General features: G+C 42.4%; 1 long non-coding RNA gene across 2 annotated transcripts in view; it reads left to right on the top strand.

Moving 5' to 3' along the window:
- The window catches only part of LOC134417133 (uncharacterized), a 48,350-nt gene that overhangs the window by 11,454 nt on the left and 9,304 nt on the right, over nt 1-27,592 (top strand). Inside the window, exons 2-3 of one of the 2 annotated variants that reach the window (XR_010027512.1) lie at nt 19,098-19,209; nt 27,017-27,183. This is a non-coding gene — a long non-coding RNA (uncharacterized LOC134417133). Of the gene's footprint in view, nt 1-19,097; nt 19,210-27,016; nt 27,184-27,592 lie in introns of those variants that run through there. The other variant, XR_010027511.1, reaches the window with a different exon arrangement.

Genomic DNA, 27,592 nt, shown 5'->3' with positions numbered 1-27,592 from the left:
GTGGCTGGGTTACACTCACATTCAGTTTAATAATTAATCTAGTTTTAGCTTCTGTCTTTTTTGTAGGCAAGAGGGACTGTGAACTAGAGGGGCTATATAGCATATCCATGCACACCCATGTCCATCCATGTCCATGTTATTGCTATTGTTGTTGTCATTTTTATTATTATTAAAATGCCTGGGAGCTTTAAACACTGTGCTAATATTGAAGCCTCATAACAACACTGAGTTCCATGAGAACACTGTCTCCCAGTCTGGTTCATAATGCCCTGAGACCCTGGCTGCAGAGAGGCTTCATGGTCCCAGATTTCAGTACAAGTGTAAGTGATTCTCTGCATCCAGGCTTAAGCGAGTAAACCACAGTTTAGTTTGTCCAGAGAGAAGACAGAGATGTCTCCAAGCCTTTGGGAAGAAGGCCTTTCTGATTCCACTGTAGGCAACAACAAGCCTCAGGGCCCAATGTATTAGAGGACACCTGTCTAAAGAAACATTTTTAACACTATAGCACCAACAGGAAAAATACAATATGCAGTTTGAAGACTCAGAGCACTTAGAGTTTCCTCGTCCTTTCCTACTGGTAGTGGGAAGGAGTAAGAAACACCCAGCTATGAGCACAAGCAAGTAAAGCAGCATTTGCCCTCTCTTTATCCAGGCTTTCATCCTTATGCTAAGAGTCAACCCACAGCCACGCACTGTGGATATCCTACTGTTTTATAGGTTTTAAACTAATCTTTGCCTCAAATATGTACATAAATAAATAAAATCAGCTGTGAGCAGAGTGCTGTACAGCCATGATAGTGTTGCTGTGCATGTAAGTCTATTATGGTTGTGAATAATCTCTGAATGGTTGTGTAGCTGACACTGCCTTCAGGGCAAAGGACTGGGCTAGATGAGGGTCAACAACCTTTCAGTGCTCTTCTAGCCTATGGTTAGGCAGGACAGACAGACACCATTGCTAGCTGGAAGATAGTGCCTCAGAGAGGCAAAAACCTGCTGCTGCAGTGGGATCATTGGTCTGTGTGAGACAACCACTCTCCTGACTCGGGGGATGAAGCAAAGGCAGCAGCAGAGAGACCTTTCACTCTCAGCATGCCATGGCCTCTGGCTCCCAGCCTGGCCTGTGCCTCTGAAAACCAGGGACTGTCCTCGCAGGTAGATGGACTCTCCAAGTCTGTTTGTGACTCCTCTGACTTCACTGAAGTCAAGAAGCAACAAAGAAACAAGAAGCACTTTCCACATGGTAAAGATAGGATCAGAGCAGGCCTATATGGAGGAATGATTTTGTCTGGGAGCCCACAGGTGATTCTGAGAAAGATGGAAAAGTCAAGAAAAAATTAATGCTAATTGAAAAGCATCTTGGGTTGCTTCCTGTGTGTGAAAGTTCCTCGGCATGTTTTCATCCATATGGATAATAACTTGGATGGGAACAAGGCCAGGGTCCCCACTGGCATCAGAACTCCCCCATCCTCTGTAAAAGATGGCACTAAGATGGACATAGAGTCTCCTCTACAGCCACATCCTTGGCTGTTCCACTGGAACCAGCTGTTACAGATGTGGGACGTGCTTCCTGTGAGACAGAAGTGATTGCTGGGCAGTGTGATGAGCTCAACCTTATTTCACACCTCTCACCTTCTCTGTTTCTTTAGTAACCTTAGTTTGAACTGCTGCTTGAAGGTGAATTGGATGGAGATTCCCCGAGATCTTGGGTGGCTGCAGACCATGGTGTCTGGGTATGCAAGAAACACACTTTATATTCCAAGAATGACTTGTATACAGATACAGGAGAAACAAGAATCACTCCAGCTTTGCTCACCTTTTTGTAGTCCAGGTGCTTCAGGAGGAAAGACTGTGGTCTTCAGTGATGCCTCAGTATTCCTGGAGGGCTAGAGTTCAAGAACTGGGATTCATGTCTTAAGGAAGTTAAAGACTTTTACAGGTGTCTGCAAGGCACAAACTAGTGTGTTTTGCAATCTGAGAATCATTTAAGGAATACTTCTCCTTTGATGAAAGTAAATTTTGTACCCTCAAGAATGTGGGCAAGTGTGTAATTTTACACATGGCAGTGAAACAAGAACACTGAATTTCATCAGAAGCTGAAAAATCTGCCCCAGATTCACCCAGAATCAATTCAAGCACTGGCATATATATCAATGAGTAGTTGCCAAACTAATACACAGTGACTATCTCAGCTAGTAGATCACTGATTCAAATGGTGTAAGAGACAATTGTGCTGGCCACTGGCAAACAGTGGCTGACAATGGCAAACACCAATTTATGGGTTGTTTTTTAAGTGAAAATTGTATCATTTGAGACAGGCAAGCAGGGATGACCACAGCTATTCCCAGGTAAGCCTGTCCACAGAAGAACAGCTTTGTTGTATACAACAGAGTTGTTGTATCCCTCTGTTCATTTGGGAACCATCATTTTCACCCAGCTTATAGAATCACATTTAGGATGCATGTCAGCCAGTTGCAAAGGCAGGAGCTAGAAGTTAACCCTTTTAAATAAACAGAAAGTATTGAGTGATCAGTCCCTCTATAGAGAATCCCTTTCTCCATGCCTTTTTTAAAGTTATTCGAGCACCTTTATGTGCTAAAGATGGGTTAAATGGGGTCATAGGGCTAAAATAGCTAAGAACTTTGGAGAGAATTGGGAAAGGAAGATGAATGCCTCTTTCCTACACTGCCTCTGGTCATGCAGAAGGACAACAGTGAATGTTCCAGAAATAAAAATCTCGTCCTTCTGAAAAAATCTGCTATATAGTTGCTGACTAAATTCAGGGCAAGGCAGAAATCTCTATTGTGTCTTGTGTACTCCATTGGTTTTAGTAGGAACCATAGGACAGACTTTCCACAGACCAAGCTGGTGGGTTTTGATGTATTTGCTCTAAGACAAGCAGTGTAATCCAGAGATGAATAGAATAAATACCAAGAGCTAAAACACAGTATTTTTCAAAGCTAAGAACAGTTGTGTTATAGGGGCTGGACCAGAAATCTGAGGTTCAGATTACCTAGATAAAGGATCAGAAACACATAAAGGGTTAATATCTGCTCTTCCAGATGTGAACTTCATTAATTTAATCTAAAACATCTCGAGAGATAATAATACACATATTTCCAATTACAACAATTATTTAAACAGCCCTAATCTTGCACTTCATGAAACCATTTACATTCACTGTAATGTCAAGCTCTGCAGGGGAACATGTTAACAGAGGAAATCTAGCATCTTCTAATTACAGTACTTCTATGAAACAGAAACAAAACTGAGTTTTGATGATTGAGCTGAGAGGAAGAACTATTCCATGGCAGACGGGAATGCAGAAGCACCAGGGCAGATAGATGAGTATACCATACTTATTTCACTTCTCTGTGGAGGCACTGGCACACATGTCTGGGAAAAGATATATAATCATAAAACCTGCTTGTAATTTTGGAGTAAGAACACATTGTCATTGACTGAGTAGCTTCTGTAGTTATAGGTCACGAAAGAGAACTACTATGTAGTTAAGTGCCCTAATCTTTCTAAAAGCCTGACACAGATGATCAGAGAGCCACAACCCAAAATCATTTACAGAATGAGTTGCATCTATGCAATATTTTCAGATTCTTCTATGCAATATTTTCAGATTCTTGCTCAGAACAAGAAAGGCAACTTTGACCTTAGCCATCTACTGGGGAGAGAGAGCAGCAAACAGCAGCTCAGCATTTCTTTCCCTGTCAGTCAGTCCCGTTTCACTCCTGGGGCTTTGCTTCAGCTCTGAAGGCCTCCATGGTGCTCCCACCACAGGCAGCTGCCTCAGGCTGCCCTCCTGCATGGCCCTGGGAAGCTCAGCCCTCAGGGCCACCACGGCAGCAAGGAGGGTAAGAAAAAAGTCCCAGATAACAAAAAAGTCCCAATGTCAGGATGTCATGTTAATGTACCGAAGCTTTAAAGGACATGCCAGGAAACACAGTGTGAATTTGCAGATGGGAAAAATTCAGATTATTACTCCTGACATGGTGCTGACACTGCACCAGTGTGTTGTCCTCCACAGCACCGGGAATGCACCCACTGCTATCATGGATATGTGGGTGGGCAGCTCAGAGGTGCTCATGGTCCACTGAAATTCACAATGGGTTGGGCGCCACAGTGCTACACCTCTCTTTGTAAATCTTGGTCTTACTTACATTATCTGGTTATCTGATAAGATTTCCCCAAAAGTGTCAATGCCTTCAGTACTTTATAGCAGTAAAAATCTGCAAGTAATATGATATAGAAACAAAGACATCAATTTATGCTGGAACTCTTTGTATGACATCACACAAAGAACAAAGACTATTTCTATCAAGTGAGACTTGCTGTAAAAAGCTTTTCTCTCACATTATTACACTTGATCACCAAAATACGTACACAACTTTTTTGGGATGCAGCAGCTTGTTTCCTCTTTGAACATGACTTAACCGCTGACTGTCTGCAGTTGACAAAATGACTGCAGAAATGCAAGCCCAGGAATACGTAATTCCTGAAATAAATCCACAGGTGTGCATCCACTACATGGGATTACCTCAACCATTCTGTGGTGTGACTTGCTGATGCCATGTCTGTGCTGTACAGTTATATTAGTGACCTCCTTCCCACCTTCCATCCCCCTTGGCAATTGGTCATTTGCTGGTGGACAACACAAGAAGTATGGTGGTTCTTGTAAGGGCTCTGGCACAAACAAAGAAATCAAAATCTGTCTCAAAATAATGAAGCAATCTTTTGTGCAAAAAGATTCAAAGTGTAGCAAAAGCTCATCCATCTAATAAGTGACCCCCACCCACCTGCCAGTGGAAAGGCTCAGCAGTGCAGGGGACAGGGGCTGCGAGAAAGTGATGGGGAGGGATCTTTTTTTTTTTTTCAAATTGTGATTGTTTGGGTTTCTGATCCAAGGTAAATGACAAGAAATCGAAAAACACCCCCAACACACATATTTCAACTAAAGCAAGTGCTTGGGATTACTTTTTCCCCCTCTGTGTCTGTTTGAAGGTATTCTCTGAAGTTGACAAGCACGTGTTTTGGAGACCATTGAAAAGTTTCTGCCATAAATAGAGAAGGCAGCTTGGCTTAAGTGTTGCTAGGGAATACCTGGCAACAGGCAACAATAGTCCTTTTAGAGAGCCCAGGGCAAACAGTGACCGTGGTAATGGGGTGGGCTTAAGGGAGGCTCCTTGCCCAAAGCCCCTCCACTCACACTGCGCCTCCAGCCCTGGGCTGTGTTCCGGAAATTCCCTGCACAAAGCCCCCCATTCAATGGGAGGTGGGCCCGTGCGTGTGCTTTTCTGGCAGGGAGGGGGGGCCGCAGAGGGAGGGGGTCTGCTTGCCAAAAAAAAAAAAAAATTCTAAACTTTTTTGTTGGTTTTTTTTTGGTTTTTTTTTTTTTTTTTTTTTTTGGAAAGGCTAAGAGAAGCACAGAAAGTGCTAAGTTTGTAAAAGAAGCTGAAAAGGTTCAGAAAGGAGCATAATGGGGCCAGGGAATGCCCCATGAATTTTGAACAGAGAGCAGAAAAGAGACCCTAAAAAGCAATTAGTGATGCTGCTTGTCGCTGAAGAGGGAGCTTGAAGGAGGTGGGAAGGCGCAAAAGGAAGAGGGCAACTCCAATCACTTAGTAAAGTACGAGGGAAAGGGGGGGCAGGCTCAGGGACAGAGGGAGGCCGGCGCCTTCGGGAATTTTTATAGTAAAAATAGATGGAGGCACACGGCAAGGGCAGCGTCCAAGGAGTGTCTAGAGCCGACGGCACATGGCAAGAGGCCTTTTGGCTTTGCCTCCCCTGCCCATTTCTTCAAAACCAGGGATCAGCAGGACTGGGCTGCTGTCTGTGCTGGCCCGATGTGTCACAGGCTCAGCCTCAAACCCTCACCCATCCCTGCGAGAAGGATTCCTCAGCCAAGGCTCTCTGCCCGACAGATGAAGGCGATGGGGACATTTCTAAAAGACCTGCAGTCTGCCTTGCTCTGCTTCCCTCATTCCAATTTCCAGAACCATGCTCAGACACCTATTTAGCCATACATTCCCCGCACAAAATAAAAGTAACGCTGTCTGCTCATTAGCTGGGAGTTGTTAGGGGGAAAAAAAGGAAGGAAAAAAGGGCCGTCTGAACAGAGCTGAATAGCTATAACCTTAATGGGTTGTCAGAAGTCTGCAGGCAGCAGGGTGAGGGGAGCCAATCCCCCTCTAGTCTTTTGTCCCAGACATTGTTTAGGATCAGTGGTAGCTCATTAGGTCGGGACAGTAATATTCCTAACGATCCTGTGGGGCTGAGGCTTCAGAATGTGTCTTCAGCTGTTTCCCTGATGTCAATCTGATTCATGGAGAGGCATTTATCTCGACAGAGATCTTTGGTGGAAAGCGTTATTTACCTTTCATACCCTGATTACTAACCTTTGACAGGAGTTGCAGCTGGAAGGGGAAAAGGGGGAAGATAAGAGACTCCGGTTGGCATAAACTGAGGTGTGTTACAGTGAAAGGCAAGCTGCAAAGTCAAGTAGATGGGGCCTTGGCCTCCAATTTGACCTTACAGTTTGCCTCCTTGTATTTCAGATTCCATTGGTACAGTAAGGATAACCACCCATTTTGTGTTCTGGTGGTGGTGGAGAAGAAAACACTGGAGTGTGAGGTTTCTAGGAAATGGGCCACATAAGCAGCTAAATTAATACCTGTCCTGTATTCAGGGATCCTAGAAGAGCTGGGATTTTTTTGTTGTTCTTTTGGTTTTTTCCTGTTTTCTAACAGAAAAAAAAAAAAAACCCAGCTGAACTAAATTGTAAATCAGAATGGATTTTTCAGTTTTGTATGATTTCCCTTACATCCTCTACTTGTTTTCAGCCCAGAAACATGAATCTGCTGAGGAAGGGAGCAAAGTTAAACTCCCACCTTGCCTCAGGCATTTCTGCAGGCATGAGGCTGAGCAGATGCTGTTCACTGACACAGGCTAAATCCCCCTCATTGGTCATTTGTGTTGCCCAACAGTGTCACAAATCCAAGATGACATATTATTAAAGTGATGAAATTAAAGAATAATTGATCACACAGCAGATTTCCTTGTGATTAGGCAACACATTATATATCCATTTGCCAGTCCTGCCAAACACAGAGAGCAAAGTACATTGTCATTCTGTACCCTCTCCAACAGTTCACTTCTTGTATTTAAGGCCTGGAGTTTTCTAAGGAAACTCTCAAAGCTCCATGCAGCTGCCCTACATCCCCATTAAAAAACAGCCAAACTAACAAGTAATGATGAAATTATTTCCTTATTTATTTTGTGTTAGAAAACAGAGTGGACAATGAACTGCTCTCTGAAACAAAGGGGCAAGAACTACTCGTCCCTTTCACTCCAGCAAGAGGAGGGTAAGTACGCAAAGGTCAGCATGCAGACACTGAAAGGTTCAAACCAAGAGCACGAGGCAATGGAAACAACATCCCCAGATCCTCAGGGAGTGCAAAGCAGCTGCCTCTGTGGTGCTCCAGAGCTGGCTAGAGCTGGAGCAGCTGCTGTGGGCATCCTGTGAGCCAAAACAGCTCCCGGTGCCTCTGTCCCTGCACTAAGATGCTGGGAAAGGATTTGGTACCTCTCAGTACATCATCAAAACACGTGGAGAGACACACAGCAAAAGGCTTTGGGCTTCTCCACTGAGGTTTAGCTGTGATTGCATTTGGGTAACTCTGCCACCTGGGGTGACATGCCAAGTAACACTGGGAATCATGAGGTCTCCACAAAGAACCATCCCACCACCCCAAGGAGGGATGGAATTTCAGAAAAATTCAGAAATTTTTTCTGAAAATCCACATTTGTATATTCTAACAGTGGGAAACATTATTCTGCTACCAGTGAAAAGCCTGCTGGGCTAAATGTTATTCTTCACAGTTTACCTATTTATAAAAGAGCATGAGCATCAAGGGGTACCTGCCACCAGCAGAACATGACAGAGTGAGCAGGTCGCACCTCCTGAATAGATCCAGAATAGTTTTCTAGCTGATGAGTAGCAAAAGAAATGCTGCTCAGAAATGAAGCAATGGGACATATCTCATCATGCTGCCCAAAAATTTTACTGGTTTCTCTGGTACCCCAGAAATATTAAATATAGATTTCCATACTTGGGCTGCAACTGGCAGAGGTGTCTGTGCCCATAATCACATGAATGAATCAAGCTTGGAACACTGTAGCAAAAAGGGTGGTTTTCTTCATGAAGTTTCAAAATAACCAGCAACATTACTATTATATGACAGAAATACTACAATAACTAATGGAACAAATCCTGCCCTCTACAAGCACCAAGCAGAGAAAAAAATAAACATCAGAATCACTCAAAGGTTTCTGAAATATTTCAATCTCCTTTAAAACGGTCTCTTGTGGTATTTCTAACAGGGGAAGTAAAGGGATATGAAGACAATACTAATTCATACAGTTTTCTCTTGTCCATACTGATTTATAAAGGTCACTTTCAAACCTTGTGGATGGTTTGAAAACTGCAGGGCTCCAAGGAGCTTGTGAGAATTGCACTGAGACCCCAACTGTGTGCAATTATATCAAAATTATATGTAGCCATGATATTTTCTGAAAAATCCTTTCCTTAGGATTTTTCCTCCTGAGAATCTGAGAGGTGTCAGGAACAAAATGTAAAAAATGATTGTCTGCTGCTGTGGAATGCAACAGGTGGATCTGTGATTGGTTTCATGGAGTTGTTTGTAATTAATGGCCAATCACAGTCAGCTGGCTCAGATTCTCTGTCCGAGACAGAAGCTTTTATCATTCTTTCTTTTTCTATTCTTACCTTAGCTAGCCTTCTGATGAAATACTTTCTTCTATTCTTTTAGTATAGTTTTAATATAATATATATCATAAAATAATAAATCAAGCCTTCTGAAACATGAAGTCAGATCCTCATCTCTTCCCTCATCCTAAGACCCCTGTGAACATGGTCACAATGATACAATTTTAAAATTTTTATCATAAAAAGGTGATGCACTGGACCAAGTTTCTTGAAGGAAAAGGAAGGATCCTGAAGGACGATACCTGCCCATAGGAGGGAAGTTGGAACTAAGTGATCTGTCATGTCCCTTCCAGCCCAATCCATTCTGTGATTCCACGATGCTCCTAACACATAACTCCCCACCCCTCAGGACCCGTCTGCACATTCACGCTCAAAGCTGCGCACAGACCCGCACGCCTCCCGCACGGGCAGCACCACGGACAGCGCCACCGCCCGCTCCTGGCCCGGCCCGGCCCGGCCCGGAGGGCTGGCAGCCGTGCTTGGAAAGCATGGAAATTCCTAAATTCCTCTGGGAGCGACAGGCTGAACCCCGCTGGAAACGCTTCCAGCTCCTGCAAAATGCAGATGTCAAAATCCCTGCCGAGCCCTTTTGGTTAGAACCACCTGGTTCAAACACTAGGGAAACATGCCTACTTGGAAAATATTCCTATGGCTGAGCACATCAGGAAAAGCTTTATTTCCATGCTGCACGTTGTGGGTTGCTCTGGATCTGGACTGAAGGCACTTGAGATGGTAGTTCATGTTTGGACTCAGGTGTTTATTATTTCTTATCAGTAAAACAGTCTCACTACTGTGAGTTCGGCAGCTTTTCATTAGAAGGCACAAAATGGCCAACAATCTCTTGTTACAAGGTCTTTTAAGACTCAACTATCCAGTTAAGAGGTGGCACCTGGATTATTTTCCCTTTTAACCCAGTAACTGATCCCAAAGAGCTGCAATGTGGACTTTTCTGCCCAATTACAAAATGCCACCCAAACCCAGGAAGAAGAAGGAAGAAGAAGCATGAAGAAGAAACCCAGGATGACACCCTGTGCCCTCCATCTTGCTTCCATCCACAACATACTCAAAATCCCAAAACCTAAATTTCTCACCAAGTGATACACCTACACTGCTCTCTATAATCCATTTCACACTTTTGTGGATTCCAGTCTATCTTGAAGCCTGGGAAACTTTCTCCATGAATGAGATGCAAAGTCAGTGCTCCCCTGGGGGTCAGGGCACCCCAGAGCAGACAGAGACATATTCCTGGTGCCTGGGTTTCCACATACCTCAGGACAGCAAAGGCACAGGCATTTTGCCTGAGATGACCATGTATTCTCAGATACATTTCTAATACTTTGTAAGCAGCGTGGTGATACAAGCCATAACAACACTGTACATCCCCACGCTCCAGCATGAACCCAAAAAAACAGCCTCTCCCTTAGCCAGTGAAGACTTCAAAAGCGATGGCCTGGTTGAGATGACACTCCTAGCTTTGAGGGGAATGTGGTTGTGGTTCTTTGAGGGGAATGTGGTTGTGGTTCTTGCTGAATGTGCAATAGTTAAATCATGCTCGGTGTTATTGGGACACAACAGCTGGAGTTCACCAGGCTCAGTGCTCACCACTTGGGCTCTAAAAAGGCTGCCTCAGCAGCAAGATTGAATGGGCTGAGCCTGCTGGTGATGTTTGGAAAAGCAGGTTCACAGATGGATGACATACAGTATATGTGTAGAAATTCATGGCTGGTAGGCAGGTCTGAGAGACATCAGCACGCTGGGAGTGACTGGCTGTAGGGTCTGCTCATACTGCATTGGTCTGGATGTACTGCAAGGTTCACAGAGCTCAGACAATGCCAGATGTAATCTAACATCTTCAGCATCACGTACTCACTCAATGTCTTTTTTGATCAACTATACAGACACTCTTTGGTGTATGAACCCTCCCTTTCCTGACACCAGCAGAAACAGATTTTGGGTGCTACACAGCAGTATTCACCCAGCCAAGCCTTGAGCTTTGTAGAATTGAGGATGTGGGACTAAAGGAACAGTTAAGCTGTGATTCCCAGATAACCATGTGTGGTCATTCCTCTAGGATTTTTAAAACACATCTAATAGAAAGGGTGAATATGCTGTGCAGAGCAAGGATTTTGTCCAATGACCATGAGACCCTTCAGAGTGCTCTGTGGTGTTCAGCCACCCATAAACACCTCCAGAATCTCTTGGATTGGCAATGCTTATGTGAAATAAGGGTGCAGATGTGTCAGATACAACCCCTTCACAGCTGTAAGAGATCTGACAGTTTAAATGGGCACCGGGTGGGATAAAGAAAGCTTTGCAGCCACCCTTTTACAGGAAGCAAATTTTTCATTTCCCAGATCACTTTGGAGTGGGAGCAGAGCCCAGCAGAGCCCAGTGCTTGGGGGACTGTCCCTCTGTGGGAGAGCCTGCTGCCATGCAGGCACACATGCAGCAGGATGAGCAGCTTTATCAGCCTGACACACACAGGGGCTTTCCCTCTCAGCCAGGAGAATTCACTTGTGCTCAGCTCAGCACTCTGTCAACACATGCCTGGCCTTGAACTAGCAAATTCAGAGCCAACAGGGTGTGTGTGCTCTCACTGAACTCCCTGACAGTGCAGCCATGATCTCTCTCACCCTGTCTGAGGCTCAGCCAAGCATGCAGAGTGAAAGACTGTCACTCCCCTTTGTGCTTGCTGGTTGTTTTGTGAGGTAAGATGTGAGACAGGGAAAGACACTCCTGTCATTTATTACCAATCCTAACTTCTTAGATTTCTTTGCAATCATCCTCCATGACAAACACAGTACCAGATACTGTGCATAGTGCTTGCAGTAATAAAGCTTGGCTTTATTACTGCATTTTTATTTTCAGCCTTGTGGCTGTCAAACAGCATTTGGGTCTAATTCATGGCATCAACCAGAGAGGCTGAATGCAGGCAATAGATCTGAACAGCAAGAGATGCAGCTTGTGCTTGAAAAGCCCAGGCTGGCCTTTGCTCAGAAGTTTGCAGTAGCCCAATCCCTTAACCAGCTTATCTCCTCCCTGCTGCAGCACAGGGGGCAATGGTGCAGGGAGGACTCCAGCCCCTGCTTGCTGACACAAAAACACTTTGGGCAAGTTAGGATGTTCAGCAGAACCCTAAGAAACTGAAGAGGAAGATTCTCAGAGAGGAGAATTGAACATACATCTTCCAAAGGCAGAGGACCAGATTCATGAGCCTAGCTGGAGGGAAGCATCACTTTGGTGAGTAGCTGCTTTGTGATCCAGACTCTGACATGTCCCAGAATGAATGGATTGAATATTACAGCCTGAAGAGTGGAAAAAGCCTTCAATGATGTGACTCAATCTATTCCTACCTAGGTAATCCTCTAGCAATTAAAACAATCAAAAATCCTCTTAAGTAAGGGTAGGCAGTTGTGATTTGTAGAGCCCATTGAAAGGAAAATAGTGAGATGAAGAAGTATGAAGGCCTTAAAAGAGAAATTATCATCTCCCAGCCCAAATCATTACTCAAGAAACTTTCCACAAAAGGAATAAGCATAGAAAAGCATTTTCAAAATAATTTTAGAAAAAGGCAAATGTCCAGTAGTGTACTAGGAATATTTTTCCCCAAAGTAATATATGAAGTGACTGCACAAAAGAGAGGAAATGGAATTTTAGGTAGAGCTGCCTGAAATTATTCTGATAAGAGGACAAGGTAAAACTGCTTGTTTATATTGTTTGAGAAGGTGTTCTCCACTCTTAGATGTGATGGTGGCTTATGATTTCTTGTTCACACAGGGATTTGTGGTGCCTGCACAGAGCCAGGCAAATGTGAGAGTGCCAGGGCCAGCTCCTCAGAGCTCCTGCCACACATCTGCCCAGATTTGTGGCCTATCAGACCTGGTGAGTGTTCATGTGGAAACCCTCAGGAAGCAGTGTGGAGCTCACCTTGTGTCCACCACAGCACATTCCAGAGCTTCTGACCATTGCTGGGCCATGCCCTGGAACACCCCAGGAACCAAAGCACAGCATCCCCTCAGTGGCTGCTCTGTGTCATGAACACACCAGTGAAGAAAAGGAAAATCTTGTCCTTGATTTTAAATAGCCACAAGGATCTAGATCACAGCAGCAGCAGCAGCCAGCTAACAGTCTCTCCCAACTAAGAAAAAAGCTGTCTTTGCCCAGGCAGAAATGTCAACTTGTTTATTTTTCTTTCAGCTGTTGTATCAATAAATCCTTTCAGACTAGGACAATTAGCCTCTGAAATAACTAATCCTTGAAGGGAGAAGAGGGACAGACTTGCTCTTTGCTGAGGTAGCTGCTGCAAAGGTAGGCCCTTTCTTGTGGGGGGCAAAAATTCCATCTCGAATTCTTGAAAAATACTCATTTCACTAGCACTGAAAGAGAAATTGAGGATTCACATATTTTGGAGAATAGCAAACCATTCAAGAAACAAGTGGGAAATCACTGTTCAACTTTAGTTTAAGAAGTTGATGTAGAACAGTCTTTAGTGAAATAAATGACCAATGATTGCTGAAAATTTATCTTAAAATTTTCATTAGCTGTTTTCAGCACTGTTACCAAGTTCTGCTATTTTCTTTTCTCCTTTTATATGTAGAATCCTTTTCTCTCTGTCTCTCTCTCATTTTCTTAAAAAAAAAAACCAAAAATCCACAGCTTTTTTACTAAAGATAATCAGTGAATTTTGAATTCAAAACCATTATGATAGTCAAGGATGCTGCCCATCTCTTCCAAACAGAAATTGTGCCTTCACTTTGTTGCCCTCATCCCTCCCAAGACTGACTTTACCACATGAAACCTTCTCTTCTTGAAGTTTCTCTTGTCTCTGCAGAGAAGATCCTTTCTCCCTCATCCCCGGTAGTTCTGGCTCTTTCCTGTATGAGATCACTTTGAGTAATTAATTTCTAAAAAGCCTATGCCTGTATTTGTACTGTAAACACACACACTGCATCAGAAATCTCCTTTCAGTACATTCTGTTAAGCTTAAACAAAATTCTTAATTTTGGAAACACTAGACAGGACATTGTAAATCACCACCTTTGAAGGCATAAGTCAATGCCTTCCTTTTGCTAAGTACACTTGTAAAAGTGCACACAGACATTTTCCAGAACTTTGAACAATTTGTTCTCCCAGTTAGACGAAAAATGGTTTGCATACACCTGTATGGCAGGTGATATCTAATCTTTTATGTTTGCAATTGGAGAGCGCTCAGGTCAATCAACATGCAATAGAAGGTAGTGGCAACTCTTATTTTCAATTTAATTTTACAGTCAAGGTTGAGTATTTGTTTTTGAAAGATTGGAGGAGTTGCCAGTGCCAGGGAATCGGACTCTTTTTATCTTTGAGAGGAGGAGGCAGGTGCAAGGCAGGCGTTCGAGCGCCGTCGGCAGCAATAATCCCCACCTGACCACTGCCTGGCCACCTGCTCTGCAGGCCCAGAGATAACCCAGGTCTAAGTCACTGCACTTCTAAGCCTTTGCCAAGCAAAGACTCATAAAAGACTCCAATTACGTTAACATCAGTGGCTATGACAATATATCAATGTTTGATCGCTGACAGTGATTTCTTCCGGATTCACCCCAAGGCATGCAGCCCCATCTGAAGTGGCTCAACCCAACACCATGCACCTGTGCTTTATGGAGAGCCTGTTCAAAGCCTTGCTGAAGATGGCATCTAACTTCCTGATAACCCTCATGCCACCAGCCACCCAGCTTGTTACTGGAGCCAAGGCACCCTCAAAGCTACTGAATGCTGTGCTTGTCTTTCAGTAGTATTTACAATCCATAAAATTTGCATGCAGGGATTTGCCCTACTTTTACAGTTGGATTTATCATTGTTATGGGAAATTCATTTCCCTGCTTAGTGACACATCCATCCTAAACAGACTGTGAGGTGGCTGCTAAGAGGTGCAGCAGACAGGAAAAAGCAGAGGTTGTGCAGAAGCAAGTCTGTTAAGAGGTAATGCAACTTCTCTTATGTTGGGTAGAAAAGAAATAAAAGACAGATGAGGCTAAGCTTCATTTTTCTGTTATCTAAATAGATTCATTTATAGCCTGTAAATTACAACTGTCTGCATGGCAAGCATTCCTTGCTCCCCAGTCCTGATAGAACGACGTTCCTTCAGACTGATTGAACTATGAGGTTTTACTCTCCTGAGAGATTTTAAAGCTGCACATTTCGGAAGTGCCTCAAAACACACCGAGGAAACCATCAGCAGCAGGGAAGCCCCGCAGAAACAGAGCTTAACCAGCAGATTTGTTTATTGCTTTCAAAGAAATACACTATATGCCATAGGAAAACCTGTCAGTGAAAAATTTACATCACTCTCACTTTCCTGAAGGGCAGACATCTCTGGGCTAAGTGGAGGTGGCAATGGGTGAGCAGTGCTGGAGTTCTGAGCTCCTGAGAGGGTTGGAGGAAGATGTGTGAAGTAATAAATACTCAGTAAAAAACTCATTAGCATATAATTAAGAAGCAGAGAAAGTTATTTGAGGCTGATTTTACAGCTATGCCAGGGGAAAATTAAATAAAGACATTGGCTTCCACAAGTCTGCAAGGGACAAACTCATCCATCATGTGATGAGCATGATAAGAATGAGACAGTAAAGGAACTGGTCATTGCTGACTCCTGTCATGGAGCCAGCTCAACAAACCCACAGTGAAAAATCTAGCCCAAACAATCCCATTTTCCCTCACCCACTGCCCCACTTTAGGAAACTGCTAAAATTCACAGCCTGCTCTCTGAACTGCAGATGAAGCAGGGAGTTACCAGTAACATCTTTCATAGTGCTGTTGGCTTCTTCTTTGCTATGGTCTGGGATGAGCTGCAGGTGTCATTGTCACCACAGTGCACACAGAGAGGGAATGGAGAGGTTGGATGAAATGGGGAAAAAATGGAGGGGAGAAAATCAAGATACCTGGAGAAAATAAGGATACCTGGAGAAAATGACTGGTATGTACTGCTGGTGAAAGATGGACTATCACAAAACTGTGAAGGTTTTTAAAACTCTTTCACACCAGATTATGGAGAAATACTCTTAACTTTTAAATGTTTGGGGTTTTTTTCTTTAAATAAAAGCATTACTTATTTCACTCTGCCAAGCAAGGGGAAAAAGTAAAATAAAATTTAAAATTAAAGACAAAGGAATCAGCAACTCTTCTGCCAACAAGGTTGTAAAACCTTTTGATGCTGCTATCCTCACTACCTATAAGCCTTTCAAACCTCAAAAAAATTTAAAAAATATCTTAATAAGTCCACTTGAAAAGCCCCATCAAGAAAACAAAGTCACGGTCTCATGTATTCTATGAACTCTAGAGACTATAATTTGTAAACTCTGTAAATGCTGTTATTCACCATACTGTGTGTCTTCAGCTTATTGACTTTGTGTGCTCCTTTGTCAGGGCTTGTCTTTCATTTTGTTCATACATGACACATTTCCAAAACAAGCGCTGCCAATGGCTGACTGAGGATATGCAGGCAATAAGAGGGCAGGAAACTGCAGCAACACAATAACTTTCATCATTCCTCAACGTGGAACAAGGCCAAGAATATTTCAGGGTGTTCAGGAAGAAGAAGGAAATAGAAAACAGCAGGTAGAGAACTGTTCTACACTCTGAATGGAGTACAGTTATTTCATGCTAGATTTATTTCAGCACAACATAACAGCTTTCCACCTAGTGGTTTAGATGGGATTCCCAGGTGACTTGTTGTGTATTTAAATACTGCCTGTATAGGATTTAAATAAACAGCTTTTATATTAATTAGAAACAAATCCTCTCAATTGGAAGGTATTAACTGTTTCTAAATTGCACACACAACACTCAGACTTTGATTCAGTTACATGCTTTTAAACTTGCCAGCCGCTCGTGGTCTAATATGCTATAACCACAGTTTACAGCAGAGCAATAAAATATTGATTCAACTGTTTTAACCTTTCATCGATCAGCCTAACACGTAATTAAGTCCTAGGAGCAAGCGAGTAGCTCATTGCTAGCACATCAGCCTGGGTACACATTTACAGCCTAAGCCTGGCAGAATTGGTTTATGCATGTTCTGCAGTAATACACATGCCAATTATCTCTTTGCTGCTTTCTGATTACAGTTTAATCAAAGACACTCCACACCGTGCAGGCAGGACCTGAATATAGACTGCCAGGCTCTTCATTGACCAGGAACATTGATTTCACCAGATGAGAACCTGATTCAGATGCTTTGCACTACACTCATTGCAAATTCCCTCTAAATGGGCCTGTGGCTCCCAGAAAGCACAGGAGCTGTTAGCTCCACCTGATACTGGGAGTGCAAATCCTCACTGAAGGCAAAGTTCCCCACTTAAATTCACAGTTGGTACCTCTAAAGTTTTTAGAGCCTCAGACCGTCCCTCTCCATAAGATAACTGCCTTGTCTGGCTCCCAGGAACAATGTTCTGCTTTTCTCAGCTTTGACCCCATTAGGTAAATCCATGTGGATTTTTTTTTTCTGGCTGACTAGCTGAAAAAAAGATGTTTCTTCTCTTGGTTTACCTCACACCATTCAAAAAAGCTAAACAGATTCTCAAAATGTTTGTGATCAGATTGAATAGGCCAAATTAATCCTTTGTGCTTGCAGCCTGTTTTTCATTAATTAGTGGAAACCCAACCTGACAATACTCAATATCACAGTTTCCAGACTAAGAGTGCATTGCTGAGATAAATGGAGTAGAAGGAAGATGTCAGTTCCTGGCATTATCATCCTCCTCTACAATAGCATTTTGTTTGTTTGTTTGAATATATATCTGATAGTGGCAGAAAATACTTTTTTTCCCCAGAGCCTGGGACATTTAAATAAATTCATGTAAATAAAATATACAGACAAAGAAAAATGGTGCCTATTAAGGTCTTTTGGAAATCTCCATGAGCTTGTACAAATCTCCTCTCTTTATCTTGTACAAATCTCTCCTCTCCTCACATCTGTGTCCTCACAGATGTGTTGAACTCTGCTCCAGCGAGCTATGAGAGCTAAAGGTGACCATGGTGCGAATATTGCTTTTTCTAGATTTTGTCCTTTTCAAAAAAAAACAACACATTGGCAAGAAATGTTAGAATTCTTTAAAATTGCTCCAGGAAAATGAACCAGAAAACTTTCCAGTGAGAAGAAGGTATTAAAAAAAGAGAAAACAAAAAATAAAATAATAAAAAAAAACAAAGCTAAAGCCAGCCTGCCTCCTCTGTAACCTTCATCCCTTGCTATGAAAGAATGAAAGTTTTGCTTGAAAACCAAATCCCTGTGTGTTTGCAGCTAATTCCCTGTACATAGAGATCAAAGAGCAGGCTGTGGTTCTGATCAGAGCACAGAAATGATAGCCAGGGGCTTTGGTCTGTCCTAGCAATGTCACACAACAACACCTCCATCACTTCCAGGGGCTGGAGCACCTGAAGGAGTCAGACTGACTTCTTGTGCCACACAAGTCAGCCTGACACCCAGCACTTTTCTCATCCTGTTTATTCCCTTGCAACTGGAAAATAAACCACTGTTTCTCTTTTGCAGGAATCCATTTCTCCATTAGCCATATTTTTCTGGGCTCTCATGTTACTTCTGGACACAAGTTTGCTCACTTGTGTTGTGACAAGTGCTGTGCTCTGTACCCCCTACTTATTCCTGTCATACAGTTCTTTTATAAAGCAGAATTTACCTGAAATTTTTACTAGCTGTATAAGGGGTACATCCCAGCCCACTTGACTAAGTCATCTTTATTTATTTAAGAAAAATTCTCCAGGCTCTAAATGGGTCATTTTGTAGTCAATGTCTGAACTTCAATCCAACTTAAATGTTTAATAGTTGTGAGGGGGGTTGCCTCTGGAAATCTTCTCTACAGAGTCTTTACTCTCCTAGTTTTGTTTGATGAGTCCTATGAACACACTAATCCAAAATCCAGGCAAGTTCTGTGGTCAGACCCCATTGCTCACGGAAAACTGGAATCATCCATGGAGAACCACTGATTAGTGTCCCCTAGCAGGCTGGCTTATATGAAATTACATGAAATAGTGACTTCTGAAGCTATTGCAGAAAACACTTAGGAGTGAATTTCTCAGGCTGACAACAAACTCCATTTTGCTCTCATCCTTCTTTGTGCAACATTCTTGAAAGACCTGATGCCACAAAAGAGGTCAAAGGAACCTGGTGCTGTCCCAGCAGGCCAGCAGGAGACTTGCATCTGCATTTTCCTCACCCCTATTTAGATCCTCTGCTGGTAATAGTACACCTGAGATTAGGTTTCAGGCTTTATTCCAATAAGAAAGATTCATCTGCCTGTTTCTCTTCTAGCCAATTGAGACCTGGAGCCAGCTTAATCACGCATTGCTTCCTAGGAAGAGGGGCTAAAAAGGAGGAATACAAAAGAACCTCACCATCTCCATATCCATGGATCAAACTTCAGGTAAACCAGCAAGGCAGAAATACTTTGCTTGGCAAGATTTGCTGTCAGCCATGTCTATTGCAAGAATGTCTTGTCTTGTACACTGCTGCTGATCCCAGCTACTGCATTATCACACAGGAGGCACAAATTTTCATGCAGAGCTTGACCTTCAGGATCATGAAATATTCACCCACTAGAAACTGTCCTGAGAACCATGTAACTAGACTTACCCTGCATTTTCAAATTAAATACTTTCTTATTAGGCAATCCAGGCCCTGTCAACAAAACTGAGTTTACTGATGGTTTTTTTTGTTACTAAGAGCAGGGGGAAAATCGTTTTGATGATGCCAAAATATTTGGCTTCAGTAAAGTTGTTCCAAAACATAAAAAAGTGCCATTTTTTCACATGCAAACACAGAAATGAAAAAGTAACTCAAAGGGAATGAATTTCTGATTTGTGAGTGCCTGTAAACCTAGGCGTGATCTCAGATGTCCCCTCTTGGCTATGTTATGAAACAGACAAAGTAAGATAACGATGTTTAGTTACTGCCACCAAGACAACACCATCACTTTAAATTCAGATAGAAACTGAATCTGAAAGACCACAAAGTCTGCTGTTATCTTTCTGGGACAGGAAAGTGCCAGTCCTGCATGGCCCTGGCTGGAGGGCTGGGAGCATGTCAGCTGCAGGAGTGGGATCAAAACGACAATCGCGAGGGTGACGGGTCTTGCTGGGCTGACAGGCAGGGCGTGCATGGGGAGTGAGCACATACATGTGTACTCTGTTGCCCCTAAACTCCCTGCTGGCCCTTTTCTTGTGAGCCAGCGGGGCACCCAGCCTGCTGAGAGGGCTGACTTGTGCAATTTCAATGCCCTTTAGTGATGCACAAGAACAGAGCCGACAGGAACACAGAGGGGACAGGGCATCGCGAGGCTGCCGTTTATTTGCATAGCTGTGAGGCTCATGGTTTGCCCCCACCATGTGATGCAGGGAGCAGCAATTACAGATATTATACTGATAATTCTTTACAGCAAATATTCTAAGGAGAGCTCCTTTCAGAGTCTGCCATGTTCTAATTACAAAACAAAGTCATAGACGCCTTCAGCATCTTGCTCAGAATTATGGAAATCCCACTGTAGGCATTAGTCAGGGGGAACATCAATATGTCATCTCAGACCTATCCTACCCCCCTATTACTCTTACAGATCTTTGTGGGGACCAAAAGGGTAATTACCAGCCTATAGTTACCTGGTTTACCTCAAAAGCAGGGCAATCAGTAAGCTAAAATATTCCCCTGTTCTCAGTGACACCCAGCAGACAGAGGTAACACAGAAATCTGAGATGGGCTACTTTCCCCAGTGACCCAAATTCCTCAAATATTGCTTCCTTCCACAACAAAATGTTCTCAAAGCTACCATTCAAGAAACAGGGCAAAATACCCAAATGTCCTGTTCCCTCCTTCCCCAGGTTATTTTAGACATCCATATCCAAAACCCTACCAGTTTTGTTTGTGGTAATTAACAGTAAATACTGAAATGCATATCTTGATACATTTCATACTCAAAACTGGCACCAAAAACTTTCTCCAAGTCTTGCAAAGGAACTGTGCAAACACACATCATTATTTTCTGAAGAGGTTAAGAAATATCCCTTTTGCTCTAATGTACACAAATAAATTAACACACAACTATTTACTGGAAAAGTGACCCCAAAATATAATGAGCATGTGCTTATGTTGACTGTTTTGTTTGTAAAGATATTTTAGCTTCATTTAGGAATGTCTTCCTGTCTCTTTCTGGATACACACATGTGGAACATTCAAAAAGAATTCCCAGTTTGCAAAGGGAGATCTTGGGAAGCAAATTTCAGAGTCCATATTCTTCTTATGAGTCACTTTATCCACTGCAAAATTATTGCAATGAAAAGATTTCTTTTTAGGTAAAGCACAATTAAAGTGAGCTCCTTTGCTTAAGTTAAAACAGAAGTGAAATGAAGAATCTGACCCATTCCTCTAATTTTACAGGCTCAATAGTAATCTAGCTATGCTATTCACTTAGAGAAACCATTAATTTTGCTATGTGGCTGAAACTAGGAGGCTTCAGCTTTCTTTCTCTCACTTTCCTCCCCTCTTTTTGCTCTTTGTCTATGCACCTGTTTGCACCACTTTACCATCTCATTTGAAAAACTTTGGGTAATCCTCTGGCACTAACCCTGGTGTGATAATACTCCTGTTATTCAGCAGCATAATTACAAAGGACAACACAGATAAAACATGTCTTTCACTTCTGCTGTGAATATGCCAGTTTTGCCAGCCTTCAAGGTGAATGATTTCTAAAACCTTCCGTATTTAATGTTAATCTAAACTCTTTGCACAATGAACATCCAGCACTTTAGGGAAAAATGGTTACTTTTGACACATCAAAGTGAATGCTAGTGGTCCAAACTTTTGCAGCAGCATTTTTAGCAGCAGCCCCTTCTCCAAACACTTCTTCAACCCTGAACAGATCTGCTGAGGGACAGTTCAGTATTAGATTTTGCTTTGACAAGGGCAAGCTACAGCAGAGGGAAGTGAAATGCTGGAACCAGGCAGCAGACCAGTGACATAGGCAGAAATTATTCCTTTGGCTGCTGCATCATAACCATTTGGAGTAACATCACTAAAAATTATGAACTGCATGGTGTTTGCTTTCTTTTAGTTTTTTGGGACAACTTTAACTACCTTATCTTCCACTTGCAAGAAAGTTTGCTACCCAATGAAAAGCTCAACAACACAATTAAATCTTGCCTACTTCCCTAGTTCCCATTAAGGAAAGAGAATTCAGCATCTTCACCTGCCTTTTTCCCTCCTGCTTTTCCCTCAACAGGGAAGGCAAAGCTTTTCTTTGTTCTGTGTTTCTTAGCAGGTTTGGACTCATTTGGGCTGGAATCAAGGGGAAAGAGTCCTGGTGGCTCAGGTGTCTCCTCATGGATTTCAAACTGATAGCCGTTCCTGTTAAACCCACAGGAACATGTTCCTGAATGTCTTATGTAGGTGCAATGGCTGAAACATGACCCATGAAGAAACCTCACTCAAACAGATGGGCAACAGGGAGCACGTGGAGAGCTATAAAACAAGATAAATTACCCAGTACTTTCTTTTTGGTAGCTTAAACAAATAATCTAAGTTTAGAAACAGTTTTTCTCCACCACAGGACAGAAAAATGTTGTTCCCTTATGCTCCTGAGGCATACTGTATTTTTCTCAGACTGCTGAGCTGTTTGGGGCAGCACAGTTGCTCCAGAGCCATGCTCAGCTCTGGGCCCACCTCTGGACATGGTGATGACACAGTGATGATAACAGTAGCAAATTTGACTGATAAGAGGACTGACAGATAAGTACACATCCACCATGAATCTTTAAAATATTTGTGATTTTTTTTTTCTGGAACCTTTGCTCAGTCAGAGAGAGGCCCCAAGGACAGTGCTTGCCAGACAGAAGCCAGTCTAGCACAGCCTCCTGTGATGTCTAAGAGAAAAGAATAAAGTTATGGATCAGTGTCTGAAGAAAGTCAACCACGTTATGTGGTCCAAGTCAGCAGGGAGAGCTTCTGGTACTCTCAAGTTTGTCTCCAAACTACTGGATTTTACCTTTCCCCTAGAGAACTGAATAAAGACTAAGGATAAGAGGGACATCTTCAGTTGCTTCTTCACAAACTTCTCAACAACCTTTTTAGCAAAACTAGGAAAATTGTCACAAAGCAAAAATAATTAGCCACAATGGCAGTAATAGGTAAACTAAAACAGAGAAAGATTATCCTCTCCATTCTGTAGGTTTTTCACCTCACAGCCTGTTCCAGCATTTGCACTGTAACAACATCCAGCCTAAATCAAACCATGTGCAATGGGGAGCAGACCTCCACATATTCTTTTTAGCACTTGAAGAAAGGCAGTGATCATTTTCAAATCCTGTCATTTTCTGCTCAAAGAAACCATGGGATTGAGAAGTTGTATCAATGTCTGAATCAAAACAGCAGCTATCTGGGTTTGCATCTTAGCGTCCATGAAAATTTGAAATGCATAGAGAACATTATCCCAAAGAGAGCACAAATAGCCTGTGTACATATCAAGTCCATGAGAAGCCTTCCAATGTCAAGAAAAAATAACATCTGCACAAAAAGGCAAAAAAGAAAACTAATGAGGTAATTTTCTGTACACAGGTTCATCATGTGAAGGATGTCAGTTATTTTGTGGATGGGCATATTTTTAAAGTTTAAATTTAATTAGGATAATTTTCTAACAGTTTGGCTGTTCATCAGAACCTCATCAGGATAGAAATTGGGCAGAAGCCCTTCTAGAACAGACCTGATTGTGAGAGATCTTTCATTCCATGGTCCTAGCCAGCTGGAAACACTGTGAATAGCCTCTTCAATGATATTTCAGTCTCCTGCTTTTGGACCCAGATGAAACCAGGAAGTGCTGCAAAACCATAAATACCATTAAAAGACAGAGAGGGAGAAAGATTAACCAGATTTTGGCCAAGTTCCAAAACTCTGCATTTCAGTTTGGGGCAAAGGTTCAGGCTGGTTTTCACAGATCGGTTTGTCCACCTCAGTTATTTCCCACTCTTACATGACATAAAGTGCCTTTGTTTATCTTTTACTCCCGTATACACCAAGTGCTGGTCATATTCTTTACACATCAGGCAATGCATGTGCAGAAAGAGAAAGAGGGCTGAAAGCATGGCAAGACTCCACATCTAATTTAGGATCAGAAATAAGGGGCGGGAGAAGCTGATTCCAGCTGCAAGGGGTTATATGGAAATATCCCTCTCAATTTTTCAAAGGCTTGTCCCATGTAGCACTGCTGGTCATTAGATAGAAATAATTCTATATATTATTGATCACAAATGAATAGAGAAATTCATTGCATAGGTCAGCAGGGACAAAAAAACTTAAAAAGGTTTTTGTTCTGGTTGTTAACAGAGAGAGGAGTCCATTCCTCCTTACCTGGTCCTGTGTCCCCTGTCAGACACAGGCAGGAGTTTGTAGGAGCAAGGAAGGAGGGCTGCTGACCCCTTAAACTCTTGGGTTTTAAAATAACTACTCAAATTCCATTAAACACAAGTGTAAGTGGTGTCCTAAGCAGAGATGGGTGCATTTTCTTACCCTTAGGTGTTGAGCAACTCCTGCATCGACAGGGTACCTTCAGCACTCGGCCTCAAACCACAGCATGGGGTGCTGCCTTGGGATTTGGAATTGTGCCGTGGAATCATCTGAATGGGATAAACTGACTGCTTTAGTGCCCACAGGGCTGCTGTGAAAGCACAGCCAGAGATTCTGACCATGCCACTTGCCCCTGCTGAAACAATACAGAGAGGACAGACACATCTGGAGCAGAGTGAGGCAACATCAACAAAAAAGGCAGGTAGAAAGCAGCATATGATTTTCCAGAAATGATTTTCAGGCAAATATATTTACTTTTCCTTTTGGGGAGAGCAGGGGAAAAGGGAGCTGCACGTCCTTTACAAACAGTGCTGGTATTATTCACACTGCCAACCAAACCACTTAAGCTAAAGAACCTTTGCAGTACCACAAGTGTAATACAAAAAACCAACCAAAAACCACTTACTTCCTTTTTTCCCCCCCGAGTATTGACATTCTTGTGCAGTATTAGGAGAGCTAATTTAGCTTCCAGTTCTAAGAATTTTTGAATCTATAGCCAGTAATTATTTGCATTCAGGGGTACAAAAGAGGAAAACAAAGCCCACAAATTCTAGCACATTCATGTGGGATTGGGAGTTGAATTAGGATCCTCACACCCCATTGAATTATCGGCCCCCCTATTAGAGCCTTATTAAAATGGTAATGATTATAATGCCAGTCATAGGCAGGCTGTCGCACCTGTCAAAAAAAATACCCCGATTATCCTGTTCATTCAACTGTCTGGCATTCGAATCCATGTCTCAGGTTTACTGTTCTGTGAAGTTTTTCTTTTTCTTTCTTTCTTTATGTTGGTTTTTTTCTCCCTTTTTATGAAGTAAAATAAAAGATACAAGAACAAACACTTCCACAGAGGTGATAAAAAAAAAAGAAAAATCCCCTCTCATTTAGCACATCTACTATCCGTGTGGTGTTAAGGTATCTAGGACAGCAGTCTGAGGAAACAGATACAATTTCACTGGATTTCTCTGTGATGAAGGAGAATACAGAGGGCTACAGTAAAATCTCTTTACAAAAAGGTTTTTATAAACAAAAAGAACAATTGGCCTTCCTCTTTCCACGCACACACACACCCAGCCCATTTCTGCACACAGTCAGGATTATGTTAGTCAGAGCAGTAAAGTCTTTCTTCATACACAAAATAAACACCTTGCATGGTTTAAAGGGACAGTGCTGAAAAGACCAGCATTTGTGCACAGGCTTTGCTAAGGAAGAAATTGTATTAATTCATTTTCTCTTTTAAAAGTAGTGAACACAGAATTCAAAATAAGCAGCACAAATCTAGGGTCTAATCCTGAACACATTTAGTGAAAGGACACTGGGGCTTGAAGACCTCAGCTTTAAATTTAAAATCCTACAGGGGTTATTCCAACCTGTTTTTAATAGCAAAAACAACATTAATTTTAATAAGGATATATGGATACTTGGCTTTTCCAGACAAGTTCCTGAGAATTTAAGAGATAAATCAGGTAGAGAGAAGATTAAATATTTTCCACCCTATTCAAAAGATGCCTTTTTCCTTTCCTCCAGCCCTGTTGTATGAGTTTTTCAAATACCACAGCATAAAAGAATGTCAGTGGAAGAGCATTTAGAGGCTGAATGCCTTCAATAGCATCTAAGACAGATGCTGTGTCACTGAGTGCCCTGGACCCTTTTGGGAAGTGGAGTAACCAACAAAAGACCGGTTGGGTTTTGTTTGTTTTGGTTTGTTCCAGAAAAACATTTTTGATGAAACATGAGGAAAAAAAAAAAAAAAAAGCTAGGGTTTTTTTTAGCACAGGGAATAAAGAAATGTGTAAGAACTGCACTTAGCAGGCATCAGCTCCTGAGTGCATAAAGCACTAGATTTGTCCTTGTTTTCACAGAATTAACTAGGAAAAAATCTCTTTATTTTAGAAGCCCACATATAAACTTGCAAGGATTCCCATTCTAGGATGATAAGGGTTCTATCTAAATGTTATTTAAGTGATTCATTGTGTTTCTAAATTCAATTTTTCTGGGTTCAAAAAGCCAAATGAATATTTTTAAGAAGAAAGGAAACAGAATTAGAAGGATGTTGTTGTGAAAATCAAGAAGTAACCATAGAATTGCAGCAAATAAATGAGTGAGAAAACAGCATGCAGCTGCTGCCTATTACCTCCTTGGTCTGAACATACACACATTTTTATTTTTGGATCTGATGCTCCTCAATATTCTGTTTTCTGCTTTTTTAGATGGTAAATACTTAACAGTAGGCATGGATGCTGCTTGTTCACTGCCTGCAAAGGGAACACTGGGCCTTAAAGAGGACTTTGGAATGATGCAGTGATTCCTTTCTTTAAAACCCCGCTTATCTCCATACAAGTAGAGCTGGGCCTAACTCAGAAATCCTGTCTATAAATAATCACAATCACTTAACCCAATCACTCACACAATCAGAGACATTTGAGCAATGTGTTTGAATAGTGAGAAAAAAGCCCCATTTCCATTCTCCACTCCTAAATGCAAGGAATGACCAGAAGGCTGAAGCATCAAATTTAAGAAGTTTGAAGGTCAGATGAGCTTTAGCAAAAGGTTAAGGATGCCCCAAGACTACACCAACAACCTCATAGGGTATGTTGCTCCAACTCTGCTTTTTCTTGCCTTAACAGGCCTCTGCCAGCTCCGAGCTCCTCATCCCTCATCCCTGTCTCCTTGCTGTCTGAATTGCTGGAATGAAGATCCCCACTTTTGCATGCTCAGGAGAGCTGCAACACTCAAAGTGACAGCAGGGAGCTGCAAATTCTTGAAGGAATGAGAGATGCTGTGGAGAATGGAGAGCAGGGACAGGGTAGATGCAGGTGCTGCCTGAATATGTTTCTGCAGGTGGCACATTGCTTGGATCAGGTGAGGAGCAGCTGGAGCAGTGGGACCACAGGCTGTTTCCCACCATCTTAATGCACCTCATCTTAGAGGCTTCAATCAAACAGCTGCAGGAAAATTCACCAATCTGTCTTCTGAGAGCATTACTGAGTGAAAGCTGGAAGTGATTAAATGCTACCATAGCAATGGTGACAAATGGTTTCACCAAGAAGGGTCTCGAGATCCCTTCACCAATGACTCAGTTGCCCAGAATTTGCCTGCCAGAGTCCAGAATGGAAATATTTGAGGGGTTGCCCCAGATTGAATCCTCCTTTTTGAGGCATTTTATGTTTGAATTTCACCAACACTCATGTGGTTCTGTAGCT

This window comes from Melospiza melodia, chromosome 4, assembly GCF_035770615.1.
Source record: "Melospiza melodia melodia isolate bMelMel2 chromosome 4, bMelMel2.pri, whole genome shotgun sequence".
Taxonomy (NCBI): domain Eukaryota; kingdom Metazoa; phylum Chordata; class Aves; order Passeriformes; family Passerellidae; genus Melospiza; species Melospiza melodia.
The sequence above is the reverse complement of the archived record's forward strand: the minus strand, read 5'-3'. Positions and strand labels throughout refer to the sequence as shown.